General features: G+C 38.7%; 1 long non-coding RNA gene across 1 annotated transcript; it reads right to left on the minus strand.

Moving 5' to 3' along the window:
* Positions 1-27,283, minus strand: LOC117525234. Its single transcript, XR_004565003.1, has 3 exons — positions 26,995-27,283; positions 2,401-2,408; positions 1-11 (listed from the first exon to the last, which is right to left on the minus strand). It is a non-coding gene; the product is annotated as an uncharacterized LOC117525234 (long non-coding RNA).
* Positions 27,284-27,704: the final 421 nt, after the last annotated feature.

The following is a 27,704-nucleotide window of genomic DNA, read 5'->3' on the forward strand; positions in this document are numbered from 1 at the left end:
CACACATTGTCCTGTTTTTGACAAACCCGACAGTATAATCACATTGTGTCATTGTGCGTTTTACATATTCAACTTAGCATTTCTTCCTTGCACATTATGAACTCAACCTTTGGCAATGCTTCTTTTCATTCTACATGAGCTACCCACATATGAAAATACGTTACCAACTATGTTGTGAATATTGTGAGATGAAAAATATGTACCATAGGGAGAATTTCTACCAGTACAGTGGTCCCTCGTTTATCGCGGGAGTTATGTTCTAAAATTAACCCACAATAGGCGAAATCCGCAAAGTAGTCAGCATTATTTTTTACAATTATTATATATGTTTTAAGGCTGTAAAACCCCTCACTACACACTTTATACACTTTTCTCAAACAGGCATTAACATTTTCTCACTTTCCTCTCCTGTGTAAACACTCTCAATGTTCAAACCTTAGTAGCAAAAGAAGACCAACCTGTTTTCAGGCCCAAACATTTGTTTGAGAAATAAAAATAGAACATTTTCCTATAAATAATTATGATGGCTTTTAGAACTAAGGAATTTAATTTTAACGATCAACCTACGAGGTTGGACACATAAGAAATTATTAATAGTGACTGACCAGTATTTCACAGTTCCTCTGACTGCGCCTCTGCGTCCTGGCGCCGCTATGCTGTCGCGTCTTTTTCCACTGAGTGACACCTCGGTGCAGGTGTCTTTTTCTGAGTGAAGAACACAGTTACGGGTAGTTGTTGACGCTCTTTCTTCTTCTGGGTGAGAAGATTCTTATAAACAGACACGCAGAACGGTTCCGCGACTGGCCTGCTTGATGAGGACGCAGAACACAATGCGCTGTAAAACAAAAAAAGAAAGCATGCAAAATTGGACTAAAAAAATCCACGAAACTGCGAGGCCGCGAAAGGTGAACGGCGTTATAGCGAGGGAACACTGTATATTGATAATGGTATGACATGGCCCATCTTTAGGTTCCAATATGCATATCTGTGAACGTGAGACAGGGTTTTTAAACAGTTGTGGAGTGCTCTGTTATCCTCTAACATCTATAATAACATCTTTAAACAGTTTTGCTCTGTTGGCTCTATTGAAACTGAATCTTTAAATAATGGTTAAAATGTCAGATAAAAGCACTAGACTCCATTAAGCTTAGCATATTACTAACAACAGGCCACCCAAACTGAAAGACTACACCCTGGCACATGAATATGATGAAGCATGTTTGTTTAGTTTCTCATTTAAGTTGGAATGAGAAATGCCATTAATGACAATCCATCAAAAAATCAAAAAGTACTATTATTGTGGCCAAGTTCTCTTTTATGTGGGATTTCAGTTGTTTAACTTCTGCAAAGACTCTTTCCAAAATGGGTAATTCTTCTGTCTGCCCACATAATTTGAGCCTTCCCTGTCTGTTGTCACACAATGAAAGTCTTTGGCTGGTTTTCAATGGTGATCTGTCATGCTTCTCAAACATATAATACACCAGGCATGACGTGGGGTGGGGGGCAGACTGGCAGACTTGGCTTTAGTACAAACCAACCATCGTCACCACATTGCCAGGAAAGGATTGAGACACTGATGTGCTGAGACTTGAATTTAGAGGAGCATTTCTTTTTTTTTTTAATTACTTGGGAACTGAAGTGTGAATTATGGATACTTATAATAATCTCCTGGTTTATGCACATAATAGGAATCAAAGCTAGTTGATCTCACTTATCAAAACAGTTTTTGCATACACACATACACAAATACACACACAAAATAGTTAAGTTGTGCATTTATCCGTAAAGCTCATGATATCAAGTCATTAACGTTAATGTTTTTTCATATTCTGCAGAACAGCAAAAACACACCAGTTTGTCTTCATTACAGATGATATACCAGCCCAAGCAGCTCATGCTGTTTATTTCCGCCCTGTGACTCATGCCGAAATGAGTAAAACTTTGTTTTGGGGTTGCAGAGCATGAGTCAGGACAACCAGAGGTAAAGCATAAATTTCTTCTCCTTGCAGGGAAAATCCAGATGTGTCCGTTACCTCCAGCCAACACCACCAGAGACAAGCCTTTCATGCAATAGTAATCTCCTGTGCAAACATTTAGACTTTGACAAACATTTATACCATCTTAACGATGCTGCTTACACAAGAGTTGTATTTTCTGTGTAATTAAAGCAGTAACGGTCTTGTGGCATGCTGCTCATACAATGTGGAAACATTCAGAGAGGATTACCTCAAAAAAGTTATTTTAGCATCAAAAAGGATTCTGATCTTTAAATGTAAAGGGTTTCAACTGCAGAGTTGTAGACTGGGAATCAATGAGGTGCTGATTTCAGCAAACAAAGAATATTTGCACAGAGCAACTAGTTTTGAAAGTTTTACCTGTATTGTAAAAATGTGCCTAGACACAGACATCTACACAAGCCAGCACATGTAATTGATGTTAAAAGCAGAAATTACTCCTTGGACTTTACAAATCATTGGGTAATTCCTGTAGTGTCACCCAGACAGCTTCCTTAGCCTCTAGCACAGCGCTGATCCAGAAGTGAAGCAGAGTTGGTCCTGATTATTACTTGGCCAGTGGACACGCTAGTAGCTCGAACTGAAGTTGTGTCAGGAAGGGCATCTGCCTTAATATCTGTGCCAAATCCCAATGTGAACCTGTACTGCACCTGCTCTGGCAACCCTGAGCAATTGCTGGCAGCCAAAAAAATGTCTGCCTGCAGTATATTTCAGGATCATGTGTACGACTGCTGAGTGACTATATCAACTAAAGTGTGCTTATGATGAATCCAAAATTACTATACCAAATTCGCAACCTAAATGGTGAAAGTAGAATTGGAGGGCAGAAAACGTTTTGTGGCCAAGCAGCAGAGACCAAACACCAGACCAGACTGTGCAGTGCATGTATGATTTTTTGTCATCCACAGAGCACATCAGCCATGAGCAGCAAGCCTTAGACCAAAGATGTGCACTGAGCCCTCATCAGATTTTCATTTGCTGTAACATGACACAACAACATTAGGCCATCTCCAACAGTCATGTTTCCTGGTCAAATATAACACAATTTGTCAGTCTTCCTACTCTCCTGATATGGCTCTCTCTGATTTTTGGCTGTTCAAATGACACTAAAAGGGACTTAATATGAGCCCAACTGTACACCATTTCAAAGAGGACTTCCAGAAAGGCTTCCATCAATTACAGAACTGCTGGGAGAAGGGTGTGTGAGAGAGTAGGAAGCCTGATGAGTCACAGGAGTGTTGTGTTTGGCCACAAAAGCCTGAAGCAGCTGAGCAGAATGAGCACCTGCAGGACTTCCATATGTAGTTGCCTCTCCTCCACAGTTAGTGGCTTTGCCAACAATTTTGCAGACACTCTCCGCATGCCCAAATACTCCATCAAAATGAAATGTACAAAACTTGTGCTGAACTCCACGTACTCCAAAAGTTCTTGTATGGTGACACGACAGTCATCCACAATCAAAGCACTTGGTCATTGCAGCTTGTGGATGGCCTCAAGCCTTTCAGGCCTGTTATAGCAAATATAAATCCGACGAGGGCTCATTACACGTCTTCATTCTAAGGCTTGATGTACTCTGCGGATGACAAAAAATTCATGCATGCGCAAGAACAGACCCTTACACCTCCTCACCAAATGACAACTCACCCACTTCATTTGTTTCAGCGGGATAAAATAGGGTCTGATACTTTTTGGATGCACCTTTGATATATATGAATTTTCTCATTATTCCAATTAAGTGTCATGGGGAAGCAGGAGTTTATCCTACTGATCATTGGGCAAAAGGAAGAGCACACCCTGAACAGGCCATCAGTCAGCCACATATAGGCCCTGTGTATGGACTGGGGTTGGCAAACTGGCTCAAGATGGATTCAATCCTGACTGCTGGTCTGAATGCTGGGTAGTGTGCTGAACACTGCCACAATGGAGAGGATGTTGTGGACACAATGTATGCAGTGTGAATATAGTGAGGAAGTACAACATCATGATCTCTGAGCTAGCTGGATTCTTGCCACATCTGCTTTCAAACCTCAGTGGATCCTGCTCAAATTAGTCAAGCCAGTAGGTAGGTTGAGGTAGAAAACAATCCAGTATAAATCCGATTTGTACTGTTCGCATTGCCAACCACAGTGTGAGTCACAGAGAGACAAACACATTCACACTCTCATTCACATCCAAGATTAATTTGGAGTCACCAATTCACCTACACTCCATTTGGAAGTAGGAGAAAGCTGGAGCACCTGTAAGAAGACCCACACAAACATGGGGAGAACATGCAAACTCACACAAGAAGGACAAGGAGCTAAGCAATCCTAGGGACATAATACCTTCCCATTTGGCCGGTGACCACAGCTCGAGGGATACACACACTCTCAACACCCCCCCCAGAAGGAAGAGAGAGGCTGAGAAAGGGATATTCCAGCTTATATTGATGTACTGCATTAATGTATAACATAATAATAAACCTATACGAGAAGAGGATAGGAGAGTGAGAATCTATTTCTTTATTAGACCCACATGGGGAAATGTGTATTGCGACAGCAGCAGTGGTAACAAATTTGTGTAACAGTAGGGCAGAGTAAAATATGCAAGTAGAAGGCAAACACAAATACCTAGGTATGGCGAATCAAGAGTATGAAAAATAGAGAAATACTGTGTACACTGTAAGCAGAACACATATACATTATTTGCAATGGGTAGTCCAGTGTGTGTACAGTAAAACAGATTTAACAAAAGTATTGCAGTTTGTCCACTGAAGACTCCCCTTTCAAGACAAAACCTGGGATATACAACCCCTGGCAAAAATTATGGAATCACCGGCCTCAGAGGATGTTCATTCAGTTGTTTAATTTTGTAGAAAAAAAGCAGATCACAGACATGACACAAAACTAAAGTCATTTCAAATGGCAACTTTCTGGCTTTAAGAAACACTATAAGAAATCAAGAAAAAAAGATTGTGGCAGTCAGTAACGGTTACTTTTTTTAGACCAAGCAGAGGAAAAAAATATGGAATCACTCAATTCTGAGGAAAAAATTATGGAATCCACCCTGTAAATTTTCATCCCCCAAATTAACACCTGCATCAAATCAGATCTGCTCATTGACATTGACCCTATGCCATGACATTGACCCTATGTGCCATTTTGCAAGGAATGTTTTTGCAGTTTTTGCTCTATGGCAAGATGCATTATCATCTTGAAAAATTATTTCATCATCCCCAAACATCCTTTCAATTGTCCAAAATATCAACATAAACTTGTGCATTTACTGATGATGTAATGACAGCCATCTCCCCAGTGCCTTTACCTGACATGCAGCCCCATATCATCAATGACTGTGGAAATTTACATGTTCTCTTCAGGCAGTCATCTTTATAAATCTCATTGGAAAGACACCAAACAAAAGTTCCAGCATCATCACCTTGCCCAATGCAGATTCGAGATTCATCACTGAATATAACTTTCATCCAGTCATCCACAGTCCACAATTGCTTTTCCTTAGCCCATTGTAACCTTGTTTTTTTCTGTTTAGGTGTTAATGATGCCTTTCGTTTAGCTTTTCTGTATGTAAATCCCATTTCCTTTAGGCAGTTTCTTACAGTTCGGTCACAGACGTTGACTCCAGTTTCCTCCTATTCGTTCCTCATTTGTTTTGTTGTACATTTTTCGATTTTTGAGACATATTGCTTTAAGTTTTCTGTCTTGACGCTTTGATGTCTTCCTTGGTCTACCAGTATGTTTGCCTTTAACAACCTTCCCATGTTGTTTGTATTTGGTCCAGAGTTTAGACAGAGCTGACTGTGAACAACCAACATCTTTTGCAACATTGCTTGATGATTTACTCTCTTTTAAGAGTTTGATAATCCTCTCCTTTGTTTCAATTGACATCTCTTGTGTTGGAGCCATGATTCATGTCAGTCCACTTGGTGCAACAGCTCTCCAAGGTGTGTTCACTCCTTTTTAGATGCAGACTAACGAGCAGATCTGATATGATGCAGGTGTTAGTTTTGGGGATGAAAATTTACAGGGTGATTCCATAATTTTTTCCTCAGAATTGAGTGATTCCATATTTTTTTTTCCTCTGCTTGGTCTAAAAAAGTAACCGTTACTGACTGCCACAATCTTTTTTCTTGATTTCTTACAGTGTTTCTTAAAGCCAGAAAGTTGCCATTTGAAATGACTTTAGTTTTGTGTCATGTCTGTGATCTGCTTTTTTTCTACAAAATTAAACAACTGAATGAACATCCTCCGAGGCCGGTGATTCCATAATTTTTGCCAGGGGTTGTACACAAGTAAATATATACATTAACTGGGAGCGGTGCAGATTATAAAGTGTAATGGCAGCAGGAAGGAAGGACTGCAATACCTCTCCTTCAGACACTTCGGGTGACTCAGTCTGTCACTAAAGGAGCTGCTCAGTGCTGTGATAGTGTCTCACGTACCATGTCCAGCAGCAAGATATCTTGGATACTATCTTCCTGTCACCCACCGAATGCAGTGGGTCAATGGGACATTCCACGACAAACTGGCCTTTATGAATCAGTTTGTCCGGCTTTTTCCTTTCTGCTGTTGATATGCCAATGCCCCATGAGACCACTCTAAAGAAGATGGCTAATGCCATCACAGAGTCAAAAAAAGTCTTTAACACCCTCTGCTGTACTCCAAATGACCTCAGTCTCCTCAACAGATAGAGCTTGCTCTGGCCCCTCCTGTACAGACCAGATACATGATTAGTCCAGTCCAGTTTATTATTCTGATGAATACTCGGGTAGTTACAGAATCTCACCATCTCAATGTCCACTCCCAGGATATTCACTAGTGTTGAGTAGGAGTGTCTGTACCTGCGGAAATCCACCACCATTTTCTTGGTAATCCCTGCATTTATCTGGAGACAGTTCCGCTGAGACCAGCCCACAAAGTCCTGTATCAGTTCTCTGTACTCCCCATCATCTTCATTTGTGATGAGGTTGATGATAGAGAAGTCAGATAACTTATGCAGGTGGCATGAGGGGAAATTTTAACAGAAATCTGCAGTGTGCATGGTGAGCAGAAACAGAGCCAGAACAGTACCGTTGGGAGCCCCTGTACTACAGACCCCATGTCAGTTTTGTAGTCTTGGGTCTTCCAATACTGTGGTCGGTGGGTTAGATTGCCCAGGATGTGATGTTCCTGGATGTGAGGTGTATGTCTACCCCTGCCAGCTCCAGTTTGTGCCTCAGGAGTGCCAGCTACATGATGCTGAAAGCAATGGCAAATTGAAAAACATGATCCTCACAGTGCTCCCAGGCTTCTTCAGGTGACAAAGACCTCTATGTTGAAGACAGATAATGGCATCATCTACCGTGATGCCAGGCTGGTAGGCGAACTGCAGTGGGTCGAATGATTATCTCACAAGGGACCTCAGGTGAACAAGGACCAGCCATTCTAGTCTTCATCAAATGAAATGTCAATGCCACCAGCCTGTAGCTGCTGAGACCTTTAGAGCGTGGGGGTTTTAGCAGTGGTACAACATAGGATGTCTTCCACGGCTGTAGTACTCTACTCAGTATCAGGCTCATGTTGAACATGTGCTCCACAGTCCTGTACAGTTGGTATTCACAAGAACTAAGGAGCCTGGAGCAGATGCCATCAGGACCTGCAGCGTTCCTCACCTTTATCTTCCTGAGGTCATTCCTCACCCAAGTAAGTGTAAGGGACAGCTTGGTGCTGGGGAGCTGAGGGGTTGGACTGGTGAGAAAAGCGATGGGGGTGACTGTGAGGTGAGCACTTTGGGGAGCTGGATGAAGCAGTACACTGGGAATGCTGATGAGGGGGGTTGCAGCAGGACTAATCGGTTCAAAGGTTTGATAGAGATGTCTGATCAAATCTATTTAAAGATGAGTTTAGGTCATTTGCCCAGTTTTGGGGCCCTACAGTCTGGCGCCTTATGAACAGAGATGGTTTTAAGGCCTATCCAGATTTGGTGATATTATTCAGCTGCAATTGAGCTCCCATCTTCCTCCTGTAGCAGTCCTTGCACTCACTGACCTTCCTCCTGCACTCCTTCGACATACCCATCAGCTTTTCCTTATTCGCTAATGGAAAGGTTCTCCTCCTGTCCTTACGGAGGGACTTTACATCAGGATTAATTCAGGTTTTGTTGTTTGAAAAACACTGTACAGTCCTGGTGGGAACAGTGTTCTCCACACAAAAGTTTATATAACTTGTAATACAGCCTGTGAGGCTATCAGTGTTTTCCCTGTGTCCTTCACAAAGTTCATCCCACACAGTTGTCTCAAAACAATATGAAGATATTCAGAAAACAAATGGATGATGTTGGAAAATTTTCAAGAGTAAACCTATGTAAACTGCTTGCTTTCTATGAAATCAGTTTACATGTTTGTTTCATGGTAGAACTCCTGATTTTTAGACAGCATTCAATTGTGTTGTTTTATTCATGAATAAGTTATGAATGTCCTGATGTTAGAGTGCAGTTTCCCAACATACGCTAACTCCGAGTGCCAACACCTTTGTCCTTTAGCTGCATGTGTCAGGATGAGCGGCTACAGTATTAACTCTGCAAACTGTAAAAATTACAATTAACTGTTCAGCCTCATTTAAATGAGATCATACAAAGCTTCTAACATGCTCTGTACACAATGTTTTTTTTTTTTACCAAGAGTTTTCTTTTTATATAATGTATGAAAAAATTCATTTTCATCACTTTTATCCAATTATGAACACGTGAAATGTCTCCTCTCTGTAAGATTACATTTGACATCATAATTTGCACAAATCTCAGAGGTTTCTTAACAACTCAAGATAGTGCTGTGGATCCAATTATTTTGTCTTGGGGTAATGGAGGTTGTATAGGGTACTTAAATTTCATGATTTAGTTGATTTGAAAATATTACAAACGATGTACCAAGTTAATAAAAATACTTTACCAACAAACATTCAAAATATGTTTGAAAAAAGAGTAAGTAGTTATAAATTGAAAGGAATAGAAGTCTTTAAAAAACCAAGATTTAGAACCAAAGTAAAGGAAAGGAGTATTGCAGTAAATGGTGTCAAATTATGGAACAATCTTAATAAAGAAATTAAAGAATTAAGGTCGCTTAAATTATTTAAAAAACATATTAAATTAGATGTATTAAGTAAGTATGAAACTATGAAGTAAGTCAGTGGGCTGCAAGAAAGTCAAAAAAAAAGAAGTAAACTGTTAATAATGTTTGGAGTGTCTTAAGTTTAAATGTAACCTGTCAGTGATGTAATCTATTAATTAATGGTCATAATTATGAAATGGGTCAGTGGTATGTGACAAGTTAAAGAAATGCAATCTGTTAAATAATGTTGACTATGATGCTGTATATTGAAAGATTGTATTGTTAAAAGGGGCAGAAATCATAAGACTTGTTCTTCTTTCTGCTCCTTTTCATTCTGGTATTGTGGTGCTTTTGTTTTTTGCTTTTCTGTTTTTCTTTTAAATGAATGAAATAAATATTAAAGAAAAAAAAATGGAGGTCAAGTATAACCACATGGTACAAATGAATACAAACATTTCTTACCTGTTTCAAAATACTGGCATAACCTAACTTGGTTGAAGTGTGCTTGATGATTAGTTAATGAATCCTCCAGCTCCTATCTCAATGCTTGCAATCAGTCCTTGAGTAACTGTCAAGCCTCACTGAATATTGCACCATTTTGTACTGTAATGAGCTGAGTAACACCTCTGCACAACTTGACTGATTTCTCCCAGCAGCTCTCAACTGATAGTGTTTGGTGCCAAGTCATCCTGAGGAGGCACACTACTCAGCAAAAGTCTGGAAAAGTACTATACCCTCTCCCCCGGGGTTCAGTGCAACCCCAGCCACCTTGGCCCAACCTGTGTGCAGTTCAGTATGGCCCAGGGCAGGCCTAGTACAACTTGATGTATCTCAGAGAGGAGATTGAAACATTTTGAGATTGACCCAGAAAAAGTAAGGTGTGGTTCACCATCATTTGCATTCTGATAAACCAACATTCCTCAAAAAATGCGAGGTTTTGACTTACTGGGTGCAATGTCAAGAAATGCTGGTTTCTCATAATGCAACACACGGACAATCATGCCCTACTTTTTCTGAGTCAGGCTTAAAATCTCTCAATCCTCCATCATATCTCTCGATACCTTCCATCTTTCTGTGATCTATGTGAATATGTAATGCAAGTTTGGCCAAGCTCCTGAAATTTCTGAAAATGTTTAAATTCAACCTTTTCCAACTTATGCTGATCAATGCCAAGCAGCAAGCAGACCTCTAACCTCTGGAATAAATGCACACACAAACCATGCCAAAGCACACGAAAACTTAACACCAAACTCTGCTAGGTGTGACAGCATCCTTATGGTACATCCCAGCTGTACATAGAAGTCAGATTTTCTCTGTTACGCTCCCCCAAGACTGGCCCCTGAAGCTGGGATGACAACGTGCCAAGTTGTTCCACCAACAAATACCCAGGGTTCACAATCTAAGATGGCTGTTCTAAGCATCAACAGGTGCAAAAGGTGTACTTTTTAGTTTTTTAGCACGTTTGGCTTTTTTGTGTCCAATTTAATAAATCGTGCATAAAGTACTGTCCTACTGCTGCCTGTTGATATGCTGCTACAGAATTTTTATGCACAAAATACAGAGAAATGCATTGTTTATCAAGTGGCGGTGCTAATATTTCTTAACCTGGGAGATGTTGGCAACAATGACTACACACGGAACAAGACATTAAAACACCAGTGTAACTTCTGCAGCATTTTTCCTTTTCCATGATGTCTCCTTTGTGGACCACTTGTTTTTGTAGAACTCTACTCCAAAATCTTGGAGGCATCTGGCTGATTTTTCCAACTTACTGCATTCTGTCGAAATTGGAATGCATTTACCTTGGATGCAATGTCACTGCCAATTGCTGACTTGTGTATTTGGAGGGACATGGAACTCAACATTATACCTGGGCTCCCAATCCTGATCCTGGAGAACCTCTGCTCTCTCACATTGGGACCAAGACCCTGCTATTTTGGCTGAAGCTGTAATGTTAGTATCTGTATGAAGTACAACCCCTGGCAAAAATTATGGAATCACCGGCCTCAGAGGATGTTCATTCAGTTGTTTAATTTTGTAGAAAAAAAGCAGATCACAGACATGACACAAAACTAAAGTCATTTCAAATGGCAACTTTCTGGCTTTAAGAAACACTATAAGAAATCAAGACAAAAAGATTGTGGCAGTCAGTAACGGTTACTTTTTTAGACCAAGCAGAGGAAAAAAATATGGAATCACTCAATTCTGAGGAAAAAATTATGGAATCACCCTGTAAATTTTCATCCCCCAAATTAACACCTGCATCAAATCAGATCTGCTCATTGACATTGACCCTATGCCATGACATTGACCCTATGTGTCTTTTTGCAAGGAATGTTTTTGCAGTTTTTGCTCTATGGCAAGATGCATTATCATCTTGAAAAATGATTTCATCATCCCCAAACATCCTTTCAATTGTCCAAAATATCAACGTAAACTTGTGCATTTATTGATGATGTAATGTCAGCCATCTCCCCAGTGCCTTTACCTGACATGCAGCCCCATATCATCAATGACTGTGGAAATTTACATGTTCTCTTCAGGCAGTCATCTTTATAAATGTCATTGGAACGGCACCAAACAAAAGTTCCAGCATCATCACCTTGCCCAATGCAGATTCGAGATTCATCACTGAATATGACTTTCATCCAGTCATCCACAGTCCACAATTGCTTTTCCTTAGCCCATTGTAACCTTGTTTTTTTCTGTTTAGGTGTTAATGATGCCTCTCGTTTAGCTTTTCTGTATGTAAATCCCATTTCCTTTAGGCGGTTTCTTACAGTTCGGTCACAGATGTTGACTCCAGTTTCCTCCCATTCATTCCTCATTTGTTTTGTTGTACATTTTTCGATTTTTGAGACATATTGCTTTAAGTTTTCTGTCTTGACGCTTTGATGTCTTCCTTGATCTACCAGTATGTTTGCCTTTAACAACCTTCCCATGTTGTTTGTATTTGGTCCAGAGTTTAGACACAGCTGACTGTGAACAACCAACATCTTTTGCAACATTGCGTGATGATTTACTCTCTTTTAAGAGTTTGATAATCCTCTCCTTTGTTTCAATTGACATCTCTCGTGTTGGAGCCATGATTCATGTCAGTCCACTTGGTGCAACAGCTCTCCAAGGTGTGATCACTCCTTTTAGATGCAGACTAACGAGCAGATCTGATATGATGCAGGTGTTAGTTTTGGGGATGAAAATTTACAGGGTGATTCCATAATTTTTTCCTCAGAATTGAGTGATTCCATATTTTTTTCTTCTGCTTGGTCTAAAAAAGTAACCGTTACTGACTGCCACAATCTTTTTTTTCTTGATTTCTTATAGTGTTTCTTAAAGCCAGAAAGTTGCCATTTGAAATGACTTTAGTTTTGTGTCATGTCTGTGATCTGCTTTTTTTCTACAAAATTAAACAACTGAATGAACATCCTCCGAGGCCGGTGATTCCATAATTTTTCCCAGGGGTTGTATAAACTAGGCCTCATTGCCGATGAAAGATGAAAGTGGAGAGGAAAAATATGTTTTCAAACAAAATTAGGTTAATGTGGACAAGATCTTCATCAGCAATGAGATTCACTTCTTTACAGTGTGACCAGGCCATCTCATCCATGAATTTAATGCTCAGCTATTTACTGAATCAAAGAAACACTTTCTTTGTAAAAAAAAAAAACATTCATAATGAGTATAACATATTCAGCATGGAGTCCTGTTGGTGCACAGAACTGTTCAAAAACATTACTCAAAACTGTGTGCCACACAAGTTTTCAAAGAAAGAAGATTGCAGTCTTTGTCTTACGTGCTTCAGCTGAGCATTTCTGAGGACAGCGTTGTGGAAGAAAGATTTAAAACGAGGAAATTCTGCATCTTTATATTCTCTGTGGAACTTCATCTGCATAATCCACTAAGCAAAGAAACTGCTTGCAGATGAAAGCCCTGGTGTAAGACATGCCAATGCAAGCATGCAAAGGCAGTGGCAATAGAGTCTTATCATCATGCTGACTCATGATCAGGCCAGACAGACTACATAACCAAAATAAGCAAAAGGGGGGAAAAACAACACTCAAACAACACTCGGCTGCGTCCCGACGCGCGGACCCGTCCGCACGTCTTTCATTAAAAAAATCTCCTTTAACAGTGGAATATCCGGATAAAATGCTGAAACCGACTTCTTCTGAAACTTCTCTGTTCTCTCACGACGTCCTGGATCAATAGAGCCTGAAATGTGGAGGTTTTCAGCTTGAACAGGCTGACGACGGCGGCTGAGAGCGCTGAGCGACGTCTCGCACTGTGGGAAGTCCTTAAAGCGACAGAATCACCTCAAAATCTCTCATCAGCCGTTAAAATTTTCACTGAAAACCAGCTTAATTTTTCGAACCGTGTCCACTTCGATGTGTCTCACAGGTTTAGAAAAAATTTTGATCAAACAACGCGCCAGTCTCTCAGCAACTTCTCAGACAAAGGAATTCCGACGAGGGGCTGGACGACTCCTCCCACAAGGAGTGCTCACAGGCGAATGACGTCACCGTCAGGCGTGGAAAAACTCACGCTTGCGCACGAGGGTTCAAGCATGTCTGACGTAAAAACATATGAATGAAATCCATATAGTTTTTGAAAAAAATAAAAAGGACCGTTGCTTTATTGACAGACCTCGTATATATATATATATATATATATATATATATATATATATATATATATATATATATATATATATATATATATATATACATACACATACATGAATGAATGTTACTGAACAAGTTTACAAATACAATTGACAACATGGAGACACAGAAACCTTTCCCGGTCGTCCGAGCGCCAGCAATTTTAAAATGATACAAGCCCTGTAAATTATATTTTCCCTCTCTCTCAGTAAAAATATTCTTGAATTCTAAATGGCACTTGTTTATTTTTCACTTTGTACATTAACTGAACAGTCTTGAACAAAATCATATAATTAAGTTTTAATATTTGAGATTTAATGAACAATGGGTTGGTGTGGTCTCGATAACCTACATTATGAATTATCCTTAATGCTCTTTTTTGAAGAATGAATAATGGTTGCAATGTAGTTTTGTAATTGTTGCCCCAAACTTCAGCACAATAAGTCAACTAGGGTGCAATCAATGAACAATACAAAGTGTGTAGTGCTCTGCAATCAAGAACATGCTTTACTTTATTTAATACTGCAATACTCTTTGATACCTTCATTTGAATATGCTGAATATGAGCTGTTCAATTAATTTTTTTTATCAATAATGACAGCTAAAAACTTATTCTCTGACATCATCTTTGTTTACCCCATGTATATTTAACTGAATTTGTATGTCTTTTTTATAATTTACAAATAACATTAATTTAGTTTTAGACAAATTTTATGATAATTTCTTAATATCAAACCATCTCTTTAACTTTATCATTTCTGTTCCTAAATCAGATAATAATTGTTGCAGATTTTCCCCTGAGCAAAACAGGTTTGTGTCAAATGCAAAGAGAACAGTTTTAACCAGATCTGAGACTTTACATAAATCATTAATGTATAAAATAAATAATTTTGGGCCCAACACAGAACCCTGTGGTAGCCCATAAATGATGTCCAGACATAAAAGAACAGTATTCCCCGAGTTTAACAAACTGCTTTCGGTTTTGTAAGTAGCTTTTAATCCAACTCAGAGCAACCCCTCTGATTCCATACAGTTCCAACTTTTGAAATAATATATTGTGATCAATTGTGTCAAAAGCCTTTCTTAAGTCAATAAATAAACCTGCAACTATTACCCTTAGGTCCACATGTTTATTGATCTCTTCTATGGAATCGAGCAATGCCAGTGGCGTGGACCTTTTTCGCTCTAAAATCATATTGACTTTCATCAAGCAAGTTGTGTCGATCTATAAATGTATCCAGTTTGCTGTTGTAAAGTTTCTTCACTTCCGCTCTTTTCCTCTGCAGCCAGCGCTTCGTTCACAGGTATTATAAATGCCAATATTCTGCTGGGAATCAACAATATCAAACATCACAAAATAAGGTTAAAGGTTTTGATCAATTAAATCTGTATAATTTAGCAAGCCTTACATTTTGTAGCTGCCTTGATTATCGCTCACAAAGTCACGCTGCTCATAATGAAAATGCTTCATCGGTGCCGCACTGTTATTGCTGCAAAGGTTTACAAACAACCGGTTAGGTTTAAAGATCAAGATATAACCCACGTATCCTACATGTTGGGAACTATTCAGTTAAAATATATCTAAAATAAAATGTAGATCTTGCAGTCGATTAGCAATAAGGCAAGTTTTAAAAGAAAATTCAAGTCAGTTTTATTCAGTAAGCTAAGAGAAGAGGATCACACCACCTTTTTTATTTATTTTTATTTTTTAATGTGATTTCTGGTCCAAAAGATGAGCTTATCATCTAGTCCATTATTTTCTTGTCCAAAATGTGGTGCTAAATTTGTTGTCATCTACACTTCTACAGGAATACAGTTGCTATTTATTTTAATTTATTGAGATCTTGTTCTCTTCAATTTGTACTTATTTTATTAGTATCCCACTTATTGCTACTTACATTAATTGATGAGATTATAATGTCTTTGCAATCTTTCTGTCTTAATCGAGCTCCTCAGTGTTTTCAAGTTTTAGCCTCACATGGACCACAATGGAATTAAGCGTTTGTTTTGTTGTGTCATCTGTGTATCATTGATATATTCACCTTTCTGTGTTTATATTGATTTTACAACATTAACTCAATCAATTTTGTAAATACTGATGATTTTTGTTTTACTCTAAATACTATTTTATCTGGGGTAACAAGGCTGTCCACGTTGCCTGACTGAGAACTGCTTGACTCAGCATTCAAGAGTCATCTGGTGGTCTTCTGCCACCTGTGTCACCCTGTCAGCCTCCGTCTGGTAGAATGCCGCTTGTGAGGCCTCACAGTTCATCTCAGATATCCTGGATGTCTTCATTATGCAAGAACTCAGATGCTTCTCTAGCAATGTGCACATTTCTGAAACTACAAAACTTTCATGTCAATTTAAATCATGTAATATCATACAAAACCGCTGCTCTTGCTGGTGATTTTTCCACAGTTTTGGCAGCTTGATAGAAACTGAAAGCAGGTGTCAGATCCTTCATAATACTGCTCATATTTTCTTTGATTTGTGTGGACTGAAATAAATGATGCATATTTCATCATATTGACTGTGTGAGATACCTCAGTGATATCAAAATAATTTATGACTGAAAATAAAATGTGAATTGTTCTTAATGAGTTTTGTTGTTCAGCAAAAGAATGTGGTTCTTCTGGAACAATATCAGGATCTTCAAGATTGATGCCAGCCAATATTTCTTTGAAATCCTTTGGAAAAAATAGAAATTGTTGCAGTGTGGCCAGCAACCTTCTTATATTGCATACATCTCTGCATGTTGCCATTGGACTGACTAAAATCCCCACTACCATATACAAGTATATGAAGAGTTCAGATGCAAAACCCAGTAAGTATTTTTTTTTTTAATGGAGAAAAATCCAGTTGAAAATGGAGATTTAAAGGAAACCATATTCGGAAATGCACAGACTTTCATCAATAAAATGAAAACAGTCTGTTCAAATTCTTTCATATTTTGCACACTGATGGTCCCCTTGACAGCCAAGTACAAATTTATGGTTTTGGAGATACTGGGTTTTGCATCTGAACTCTTCATATATATATATATATATATATATATATATATATATATATATATATATATATATATATATATATATATATATATATATATATATATATATATATATATATATATTTATTTATTTTTTTTTTTCCCAAAATAGAGTTTATTTATGTTTGAGAGGTCACTCATATTTTTGAGGTTCGAATATGCAGATATGACAAGAAAATATTTTATATTTAGTGATACCATTTTGGAACAGCCTCCCACATCATGTGGTAAATGCTCCAAGTGTTATTAGTTCAAAGGAATACTATGATTATTTTATGGTGCTTGATTTTTATTGATTGACAATTTTATTATGGTGTTTGATGACTTTTACTGTACTGTACTGTTTGTGAGTTTTATACTGTTATATTTATGTTTTACTATGATGCTTTTTTCAATGACGAATGATGTGTGCTTTTACTGTATTTTTATACAAGTTTTATGAATAATTAATGATTATTGACAGTGATTTTCCACCACAGTTACTGACAGTCTGCATGCTCTTATCAATAATATTTGCAAGTTTTGTCATGAATACGATTTCAAATCAAAAAGAACTTCATTCAAGCTACACTTTGAACATACTTAGAAGGGATAACTTGCTCAACCCACGGCAGAAAACGCAAGAAAACATGCAGAAACTGTCCTTAACAAGTGCATCTCCTGCTATTGCTGGCAGACGATCGGAAGTAAATTACCCCAACTCTAGCGGAAACAACTCTAGCATTCCAGTCTCTCTACTCCTATGCCTTGAAGTAGCCCTTGTGCAATGCATCGTGGGATTGTCTGTATGCCTACAACCAGCATCTGTGAATGTAAACAAAGAGAGATGAGGTACTTTCAAGCCAATTTTGGACCCAGAAGATGTACCTGGAGCTGTTCCTAACTCACCATTCAAGGTAGCAACAGCTGTGAAACTAAACATATGGTTAAACTGCAGAATTGCAAGTTTAACAGCAAGAAAAAAGGATCTGATAGACAAGTTCTGACTAACTTGCTTCTAGGAGTCATTACCTTGTGAGTGATGAGGTAAATTGCACATCCTTGGAGGTTATATATCAAATGTTTATAAAATACTTAATATTTGGCCTTTTTACATGGGGAAAAAAACTGCTGTAATGGAGATAATCTTAGCAACGCACCTTTGAGATCATTCCGATCAGTAAAGGTGCACTGACATGAGCATGCCTGTGACTCACACAATAGCACGAACGTCTTTAATCCCACCCACTGTGTTCACAGCTGGACACCATTCTTTGTTCTACTGGCTGCCACGCGCTCTGCGCTGGATGCTGCATATATAAAATAATTATTTCGTGGCAGATTAATCATTTTTCTCTGCAAATTGGCCATTGAAAATGGCTGTAATCGCTTCCTGAGTCACAGAGGAGGCTGCAGCCGAAGCCGTTGACACGCATGTGCATGCCTAACTACTTGCAGAAAGCATTTTGAGCAGTCTAAAAAGGTAATTATTAGTCATGTTTACATTGTCATGGCTTAATAAAACAGTTGCATGTTCTTTCCTTCTTGTGTGCAGCTGTTAAAGTATGTTTATAACAGATTTAACTTCTTGTTATAATCCTTCAGACGAGCTGTGCTCTAATGTGATCCACTGATGTCACCACTCGCTCTGTTCATTTCTTTGCTCCACTTGACGAGCTGCACGTTGTGTTGGAGATTAGGTCACGTCACATAGCACGACAATTGTGGGTGACAGATTTTTTGAACATTTCAAAATTCTCTGTGCACAATAGCGCGCACTGGCGCCCCTCTAGCATCCTGTCTGCACCTGTTAAAGACAAGTTTACTCTCCAGCAACACACAACACGACACAGGTCATGCTATTGCGTAAATCAAAGGCATGCCAACGGTGTGAACCCTAAAAATGTGAATCACTGCAAATCGTGAATTATTCGCAAACCATGAATTGCAAAACATTTTAATTATTTTCTCATGCATTTCTTGACAAACTGGAGCTCCTCAGCCCATCTTGGCTCCTCAAATACTCTGCCTTTTGTGGATAATGTGGCTCCTCTCCTGTGGAACCAGCTCCCAATTCGGATTAGGGAGACAGACACCCTCTCTACTTTTAAGATTAAGCTTAAAACTTTCCTTTTTGAAAAAGCTTATAGTTAGGGCTGGATTGGGTGACCCTGAACCATCCCTTAGTTATGCTGCTATAGACTTAGACTGCTAGGGGGTTTCCCATGATGCACCCAGTGTTTCTTTTTATTCACCTCTTTTTGCTCTGTATGCACCATTCTGCTTTTAATCATTGGTGATTGATCTCTGCTCTCTTCCACTGCATGTCTTTTTCCTGACTCTCTCCCTCAGCCCCAACCAGTCCCAGCAGAAGACTGCCCCTCCCTGAGCCTGGTTCTGCTGGAGGTTCCTTCCTGTTAAAAGGGAGTTTTTCCTTCCCACTGTCGCCAAGTGCTTGCTCATAGGGGGTCGTTTGACCGTTGGGGTTTTTCTGTAATTATTGTATGGCCTTGCCTTACAATATAAAGCGCTTTGGGGCAACTGTTTGTTGTGATTTGGCGCTATATAAATAAAACTGATTTGATTTGATTTGATTTAATGCTTTTGTACAAAATCATGATTACAATCACTTATTGATGTCACCTGTTTGAAATGACCATTATTTTCAGTTAGCCTACTTTTTTCCCCCCTCATAACTAGCCATAAATTGCTTCATCACAGTTTTTTTGGAATATGTTCAGGCTTAAAATACAAGAATGGATGTATACTATTAAACAAAACAAGGAATATCTTGGGGTCATGCTGTCTGCAATAAAATAGAAGCCAAAGTAATGTAAAAATCACTACAGGTTTTTACTTTTTTTTTTTTTTTTGTATTTTCCATGCTGTCCCAACTTTTTTTGAATTAGGGTTGCATCATATTAGAACAGAAGAGCCACTCTTTGAAAAGGGGACAAAAGAAGAAAAAGCATTCCAGTCATGTTGGTTCAGGACGTGCAATCCCAAAACACTGCATGTGAAAAAGCAGGCTGACAGGCACACCAAAAGTACTGCCCCAGGGCTGTGGTTTTGTGTGGTCACTTACAAGTAGAGGAATGTTTTGTTTGTTAAACCAGCTACAAGCCCTATAATAACAAAATGTTTAACTCTGGGTCAGAAAGATATATCAGTAAAAGTGATCTCTAGTTCTTCTGCATAAATGGTAAGAGAGGAAGTAGAGTTCACAGTTTCAAAGTCAGTGTTGTTGCTTTTTGTACCATTAAAAGACTTGCTCAGAAAACTTGGAACAACATGGATATAACTTAAAAAAAATAAAGGCTGTGGAGTCTGATGAGAATATCAGAAAATAATAGTCAGTGTAAACGCCTCTTATTTCCTGAATACTGCTTCATATGACGTTACACGAGAGCTCAGGCAGGCACGGGGGCGTGAAGGACTCAATTGTGAGTAATTGATGAGGAATGTCAAAATCATTTCCGGGGGATCTGAAAAAGGAAATGATTGGGGCGTTTCCAAACCACATGTGAGTGATTTTACATCTGTAACACTTTCATTAACCATTAGTAAATTTATAGCTGATATTGTAGGAGAAGAATGAGTCACCTTCCAGGCATAATGTATTGCTGTGGAGCTTTATCATTTAAACAGATGAACAGGGATTTCCCTCATCACTGCTTTGTGTTACTGATGTTTGATCTTTGGTTGGAGAGGTGTGCAAAGATTTCCAATGCAAGGACTAAGATACCTGTCTTAGTATAAAGGTAACTTGCTTCAACAAGTCTAAAACACACTTACTGTACATGTTCGAGGAAAAAAAATAAAAAGAAAAAAGACACCTTACAGTGGTAGAATTTTCAATGCTACAAAGTACTGGGATAAAGATACTGTATGTTTTAAAAATTTTTATCTTGATATTTGAACACTGAATGTGAAACAAAGGTGTTTGCTACCAGTCAAGATAGTTCCCAAGATACTACATCAATATGTGAGATCATTTATAAGATAATGAGTCTCATCTTCCACCTTGAAAAAAATCAGTGTCCAACTAACATATTTGCCATTTTCCCAGCTAGCGCCCACACGGTGTAAGAAGGCTGTGCTCACTTTTGTTTCATAGGTGTGTTGGTCGTCAAAATTACTTGTATATAACTTGAGTTTGTACCATTTGTTTTATGCTGGTTTTCTGCCAGTTAACAAGAAAGGAGTACTGAAAAGGGGCTGGCACCAGTGTTCAGGAACAGCAAGAATTGGGGGAGTAAAGAGGAGGTGAGGTGGTCAGAGATGGAGGTGGTGGAGATGTTGTTGAAAGAGGTGCACAAATGCTTCACAACAGGGAGCTGTGATCTATGATTGCTGCTCCTGTGGATGATCTGTTTGTGCACCTTGAAACTATGCACAGAATACTTCCTTGCCAGAAAACCTCTCACTCAGTCTCTCAGGTATGCAAAGGTGGTGGTGAGTAATCATATGATAAAGGCCATGAAAGCACAAAGAGATGCATGCACACACTTGGCTGATGCACATGCTGACAGAGTCCATTTTTATACCTCCTGCACTGCAGTGACGGAACCTAATAAAGATACAGTGAATGATGACAAAAAGTGCCTATTTATTGGCAGGGTGGGGCAGACAAATGGGTGTCTGTTTTATTTACATAATACATTTCCCAAAGTCTTTTATAATATGAACTGCAAAAAAAAAATGCCCCACAATGTCTGGAGTGGCCCTTTCACATATATTAGTGCATATCAGCAGTGTTGTAAAAGTAACTTTGACAAGTTACTTTTTTAGTTGCTTTATACAGTTGCTTTATGCAGTTACTTCATTAGCAGCATTATGCAATTACTTTATTAGAATCTGCTGAAAACTTGCAACTAATAAGTAATGTAACTAATAAGGTAACAAGTAATGTAAGTTGGTTACTCGTACGATTGAGCAATCAGCAAAGTAACTTATCAACAAAGTAACTAATAGTTACTTTTCTGAGTACTAAATCTTAAAAATAACCAAATTAGATTATGAGTAACTTTATTAATTACATTCAGCAGCTGCCGACGTGTCCGCAGCTGCTAATGAACTAACTGTATTAAGTAACTGTAAAATATAACTGTATAAATTAACTAATGAAGTAACTTTCCAAAGTTACTTTCCCCAACACTGCATATCAGAAGAATGTCCATATCAGACACCTATTCATCCACTGGAAAACCTCCATTTGGTTTAAGCAAAGAGTGTTGCCTGGATACAGCATGCAGGAAACAGGATATACAGGGCTTGAAATGGTCAATGTCTCCTCATCCTGGGAACCATAAAAATAGCTCCTTGGACACATGGTGTCGGGGACAACTCTGAGACAGTCGAAAAAATGTCCAAGATAATTTCAAAATAGATGTTATTTGCATAAACTCACCACCTATGAGAATCTAAATGTTACTTTATTGCCAGAATTAAAAAGAGAAAAATGTGGTGGCATCACAATCTGTGACCTGCCTCATGTCTAATCCAACCATGCAAACCATGCAGATCGCAGAATCTACTGGGTCACCAAATATGGTGTACTTGTATAACCTGTAAGGCATTATGTAATTTAGTGAAACATGGTACAATGCTTAAGTGGCTTGGAAGGGGTGAGGGACACGCACAGGCAGAAACACAGATAAGCACCCAGCAGCAAGTCCTGACACCTACAAATTCAGAAATAATAAGTAAGTCCCTTGTTTGCTGCTGCCTTGTTTGCCCTCGGGGTAGCCACAACAAATCTGAGGTGGATCTGCATGTTGAATTGGCACAATTTTTATGCCGGATGCCCTTCCTGATGCCAACTGCACATTGCATGGAGAAATGTAGCAGGGGTGAGGTTTGAACCAGGACCCTTGCACACTGAAACCAAGTGCACTAACCATTTGATACCTGCAGCCCTAATTATGAGAGAGAGGGAGAGAAAAGAGATAGATGAGTGTGTCGGCACTTGCATGCAAGTGAGTGGAGGGAGAGGGATGAAATGAATATACGTTTGTTTAAACAAAAATAAGACGGTGTTAAAATAAATCTAGCTCATTACCCGTGGGGATCCACGGGATCTACATTGGAGAATGTTTATAAAATAGTTAGCTGACATTTTTCAAGGGTGGTAACAAATTATACAAAGTTTCTATGAGTAAGAATGGCGTGTTTTTAGATGTTTTTATAACCTTAGACCTTAGACCTCAACAGTTTTTAAAGGAAGAACTCAACCCTGTTTATTATGTAATTTTTTATGTTAATTTACTGCCTTAATATATTTCTAAATTGTTTAAGTTCTTGTTATTATGTGCACACTAGTATTATTATCATTATTAGCCGTATTATTGTTATTATTTTACTTTATTACTTCTATTTTGTCATTTGATTTTTAAATGGACTAGAATGGAAATAAGTGTTTTCACTTTCTTGTGTCATCGATGTATTTTAAATGTAGTTACAATTATATTAGATGCCACAGATGCCACTTCATTATTAATATATAAATTTACCGCCCCCTGTTGGAATGGCATGAGTCCAGAATGTAATTATCAGCGTCCATTGTTCAGTGGTGTTAGCCAATATAGACAGTTTCTCCAAAAATATTAACCCGATCAACGTTCCGTTTTGGCAGCGTTCTGCCTTGACCCAAAATACAGCATACCAATACGGCAAATGTCAGCTCTCCAAACTTTCACCGTGATCAAAGGCAGGTACACACACACATGCACGCACAGAGGGGTCCCTTGGCTGTGAATACAGATATTTGTGGCCATTTTTCAGAGAATATGAATGATAACACAAAAACTTTTTTTTCACTCATGAAGCCATTTATTGTCAAACAGCTGTGTTTACTCTTTTTAAATCATAATGACAACAGAAACTACCCAAATGACTCTGATCAAGTTTACATATTGTTGTTCTTAATACCGGGTATTGCCCCCTTTGACATCAAAGACAGTTTAAGAGTGTTTTTTTAGTAGTTGTGGACGAGGCTCTCTGATTGTAAAGCTGATACTGAATATGTCTTGGAATTTATTTAAATCAATTTTATTTACAAAAATGATCAATTATGAAGAAATAAACAGTATGGCACTCCATGATGAATCTGCATGGAGTAGATAATAGAGGTGGGTGGATCGATCCTAATATCCTAATATCGATAATATCCTTGTGTAAAAAGTTTGATACTCAAGCTTTTTTTCTCTCCCGCATGCACTGACTGTTGCACACGCAGATTCATCAAAGTCTACTCTCTGTCTGAGCAGTGCTGCGCTGTGTCACAAAACACGGAGCAGCGCACCCTTGTATTGTGGTTTGTCAGCCCTCTACCTCAGGAGATTTTGTTTTAAGTTGTGTTGAGTGATTTTTTTTAAACAAAAATGTTGATTGTGATAATAAAGTATTTTGTTGTCACGTACAATGTTTGGCAAAATTCTATCCTAGGTCTTTTGGATCCTTTGGATCTATGAAGCTTAAATATGAAAAAGTATTGGTATCGATATCGGCGATACTGGGCCTGTATTTACTTGGTATTGGATCAATACCAAAATTCCCGGTATCGCCCACCTCTATATAGCTCTGAAAAACAGTGACTGTGCAAGAAGGAGAAAAGTGAGAAAAGCCACCAAGACACCCAGTCCTTTCTGGTCCAACTGACTGTGTTCTCACATATAGTGTAGCTTGTCCAGATAATGTGGAGATAAGTTCAAGGTTGGAGTGCACGTGTCAAAGAGGATCCTGTTTGTGACATGCAACTTTTGTAGCATAGTCTTCAGAGAAAATGCAAGGTGCCCTTTAAGACCAAGAGTACATCCTTTCATCCCTAAACATCAAAGATTCTACAGAATCCACAGCACAAACTCAGAGCAACAATGTATGGAACTGAACACACAGTGCATTATTCAGTGAGAGAACTGCCACCACTGTTACACAAAATTAAAAGCTTACCTTTAAATAAGCCCTCACTGCCACTAACAGCTTACAGGCCATAAATTAGCCCCTTATCCTTGTAATAGAACCAGGTCCTTAAGTATCTGAACAGTGACACTTTTTGTAATTTTGGCTCTGTACACCACCACAATGGAGTTGAAATGAAACAAACATGTGCTTGTAACACAGACTTTCAGCTTTCATTCAAGAAAAAAAATTACATCAACTATGTAGGAATTACAGACATTTATATACACAGTGCCTCCATTTTTCATTTTATACAGTAAATGTTTGCATTTGTAAAGAAAAAAAGCAAACACTGCTTATTTTAAAAAGCCTTCCTTTTTCTTTACTTGCTGTAATGTTACAATAAATTTGATACATTTTTCTTCATTTTGCTTGTGCAGTGTTCCCAATGCATTTGCATTTATGAAAATAAAAGCTATTATCAAGATTTTGAGCTTTACTCACTTAAAAATAGCACTTCTCGTAATTTTGAACACAACTGTGTAATGGAAATTTAAAGGTGCTTTTCAAACACTCACTGCAGTGCAGGCTCACTTATTTACACAGATATGTGTCAGAGCAGGAAAAACAAATCAGACTGGGGCACCGCCAGACAAGATCTCAGAGCCTGATAGTTTTTCAGCTGACGGTGGTGGCAGAGGTCAGGGTACATGGCTATTGTCAACCCTGACACATTCCAGACTAGCTGTGGCTGTTCACTAAGGAGACTTCCCTGTGTGGGGGACAGAAAGCAAGCCGACCCTTCACATCAGCTTTAGCCACTCAGCTTATTGCCATTCGGACTCACTGAGGGAAAGCAGAGATAAAGTCAGGACTTAGGGATAGACGAGAGGGAGGAGTCAAAGAGATTTAAGGAACTATTTGATTGTGAAAAGCAGCTGACAGAAATCCTTAATGAACACACAAACTCACCTGAACTTCAATAAATACATTTTAACAAATGCTTAATAAGCACATGGTGATTGAGTATACTGAGGAGTAGAATGGGAAGCGCATACACACACACACACACACACACAGCAACCAGAATATGCAGGCAGGGGTGGAAGGTGTTGCTGGAGTTGGGAGGAGGCAGCGTCTGGCCTCTTTTTCTTCTTTCTGACAAACAATGCACCATTCAAACACAACACAAACTGTGCCACAGAGACAATCTGTTGCAGGAAGGACATTTCATGAGTGGATTTTACGAAACTACATGTGGAGCAATGATAAGAATAATGTTCTTTCATATTCTAAATTGCTTTATTTTTAAGAAGCAGGGTTTCACACATGAAATGCAGGACATGGAAAAGGTTTTAAAACAAAAATATGCTACTGATTTGAGAAACAAAAAAAAGGTGTCTGAATATGCTTTAAAGTTCATTATATCAACCCTGAATAAACAGAAACTGTGTGGTATTGTAAGGTAAGTGTATACAGTAGGATGTCTCAAAACCTGAATGACCCGTGAGGGAAGCCACCAAAAACACCCATGACAACTGTGAAGAAGGTATAGGCTTATCAAGTGTCTACCATGTATTTTTCATGTGATCACAAAATTGCACCCACCGACAGAGGCAGACGTTACACTTTACAGGTACTGTACATGTTGGACAGAACAAAAACAACTGTACAACTTCACCTTTTCATTTTACCTACACTGATGATGGGAAATACTTCTTTTCATCATACTGAAGCAGTATTTTTTTTTTTTTTTCGTGGGGCCTGTGAAGTTGGTTTATTTAAGTTGCAGCATGTCTGTTGTTTTTTTTTTTTTAGGTGTCCTTGTTCTTCGTGCGTACGTGCTTGAATGTTCAAGTGTTGAGTTTTGTTTTGTTCCTAACTTAAGTACGATGAAAAGAACTATTTCAACAAGATATATGTATAGATATTTTTTTTTTTTTTTGTCACTTCTCTTGGATTTCTTTTTAATGGAATGCCATGGGCCCCAGATCCGGGGTCTATAGTTGCACCCTAAACATTTCTGGCATTGTATCCAAGGACTCTCTTCAAGATGGTGACCATTCCCTTTATTGCTGATAACTGCACCTCTTGGGCACTTGGGTGTCCAGGGATTGCCTCAATGTATTTCTTTGCATTCTTCTTCATAAGCCCTCTTGCCCCCACCATATCTATTTCTTTCAATGACCATGTTGTGCACAGGTCATTTTTAAGATCTTGGTATTTCGTGATTTTCTATTTAGGCAATAGTCATTGGGGACTGTTACGTCAATAATTTTGCCTGTTTTCTCTTGCTTGTACTAGAACACAGTATCAGGTTTTATTGCACCTCCTTCGACATGTCTACCTGCTGGGATCTCTTTGTCGTAGAAGATAGTTACATTTCTGTTGGATGAGATTGGTGTTGGCTCAAGCATCCAGATGTTTTTGTTTGTCTTTATGTCACACAGTCCGTGGAGGCAGAACGCCTTCTAAATTCAGTCAATTTAAGTTTCTTGTACTTTTCTACAAATCACGCCTTTGCTTAAAACATATCACTCTGTATAGAATTTAAATCATTGTACACAGTGTGAAATTTTACACTAATTCATACAAATATCAACTTTTGTCATAGGCGAGTGGCATTTTGTCTAAACTCTAAAGCGGACTGACCTTATACATGGACGGTGACTCAACACAAACACATATCAGTGCACTTTCACTTTTAGATTAATCTTTCTGAAGAAAAATGGAAATTAACCAATTCCATCGATGCTTCCAAAGTTTCTGGGTTAAACAACCCTGTCACTGGCTTCAGCTGGCTGTTTTCCTGTTTCACTTAGGCACAGCAAGCTGGGGGCTGTGGCCACTCCTTCTGCAGTGAAGGGGTAGAAAGACCCCGCCTTCCGGCACAGATCGTGAAACTAGAAGGACACACTCTGTGGACATGAGATAAAATGTCGCTTATTTATGGAAACAAATATGCATGTCTATAATCAGATTGTGCAGCATTGTACTGTTTATTGTGCGTGCAGTTC

This window comes from Thalassophryne amazonica, chromosome 14 (assembly GCF_902500255.1).
Source record: "Thalassophryne amazonica chromosome 14, fThaAma1.1, whole genome shotgun sequence".
Taxonomy (NCBI): Eukaryota; Metazoa; Chordata; class Actinopteri; order Batrachoidiformes; family Batrachoididae; genus Thalassophryne; species Thalassophryne amazonica.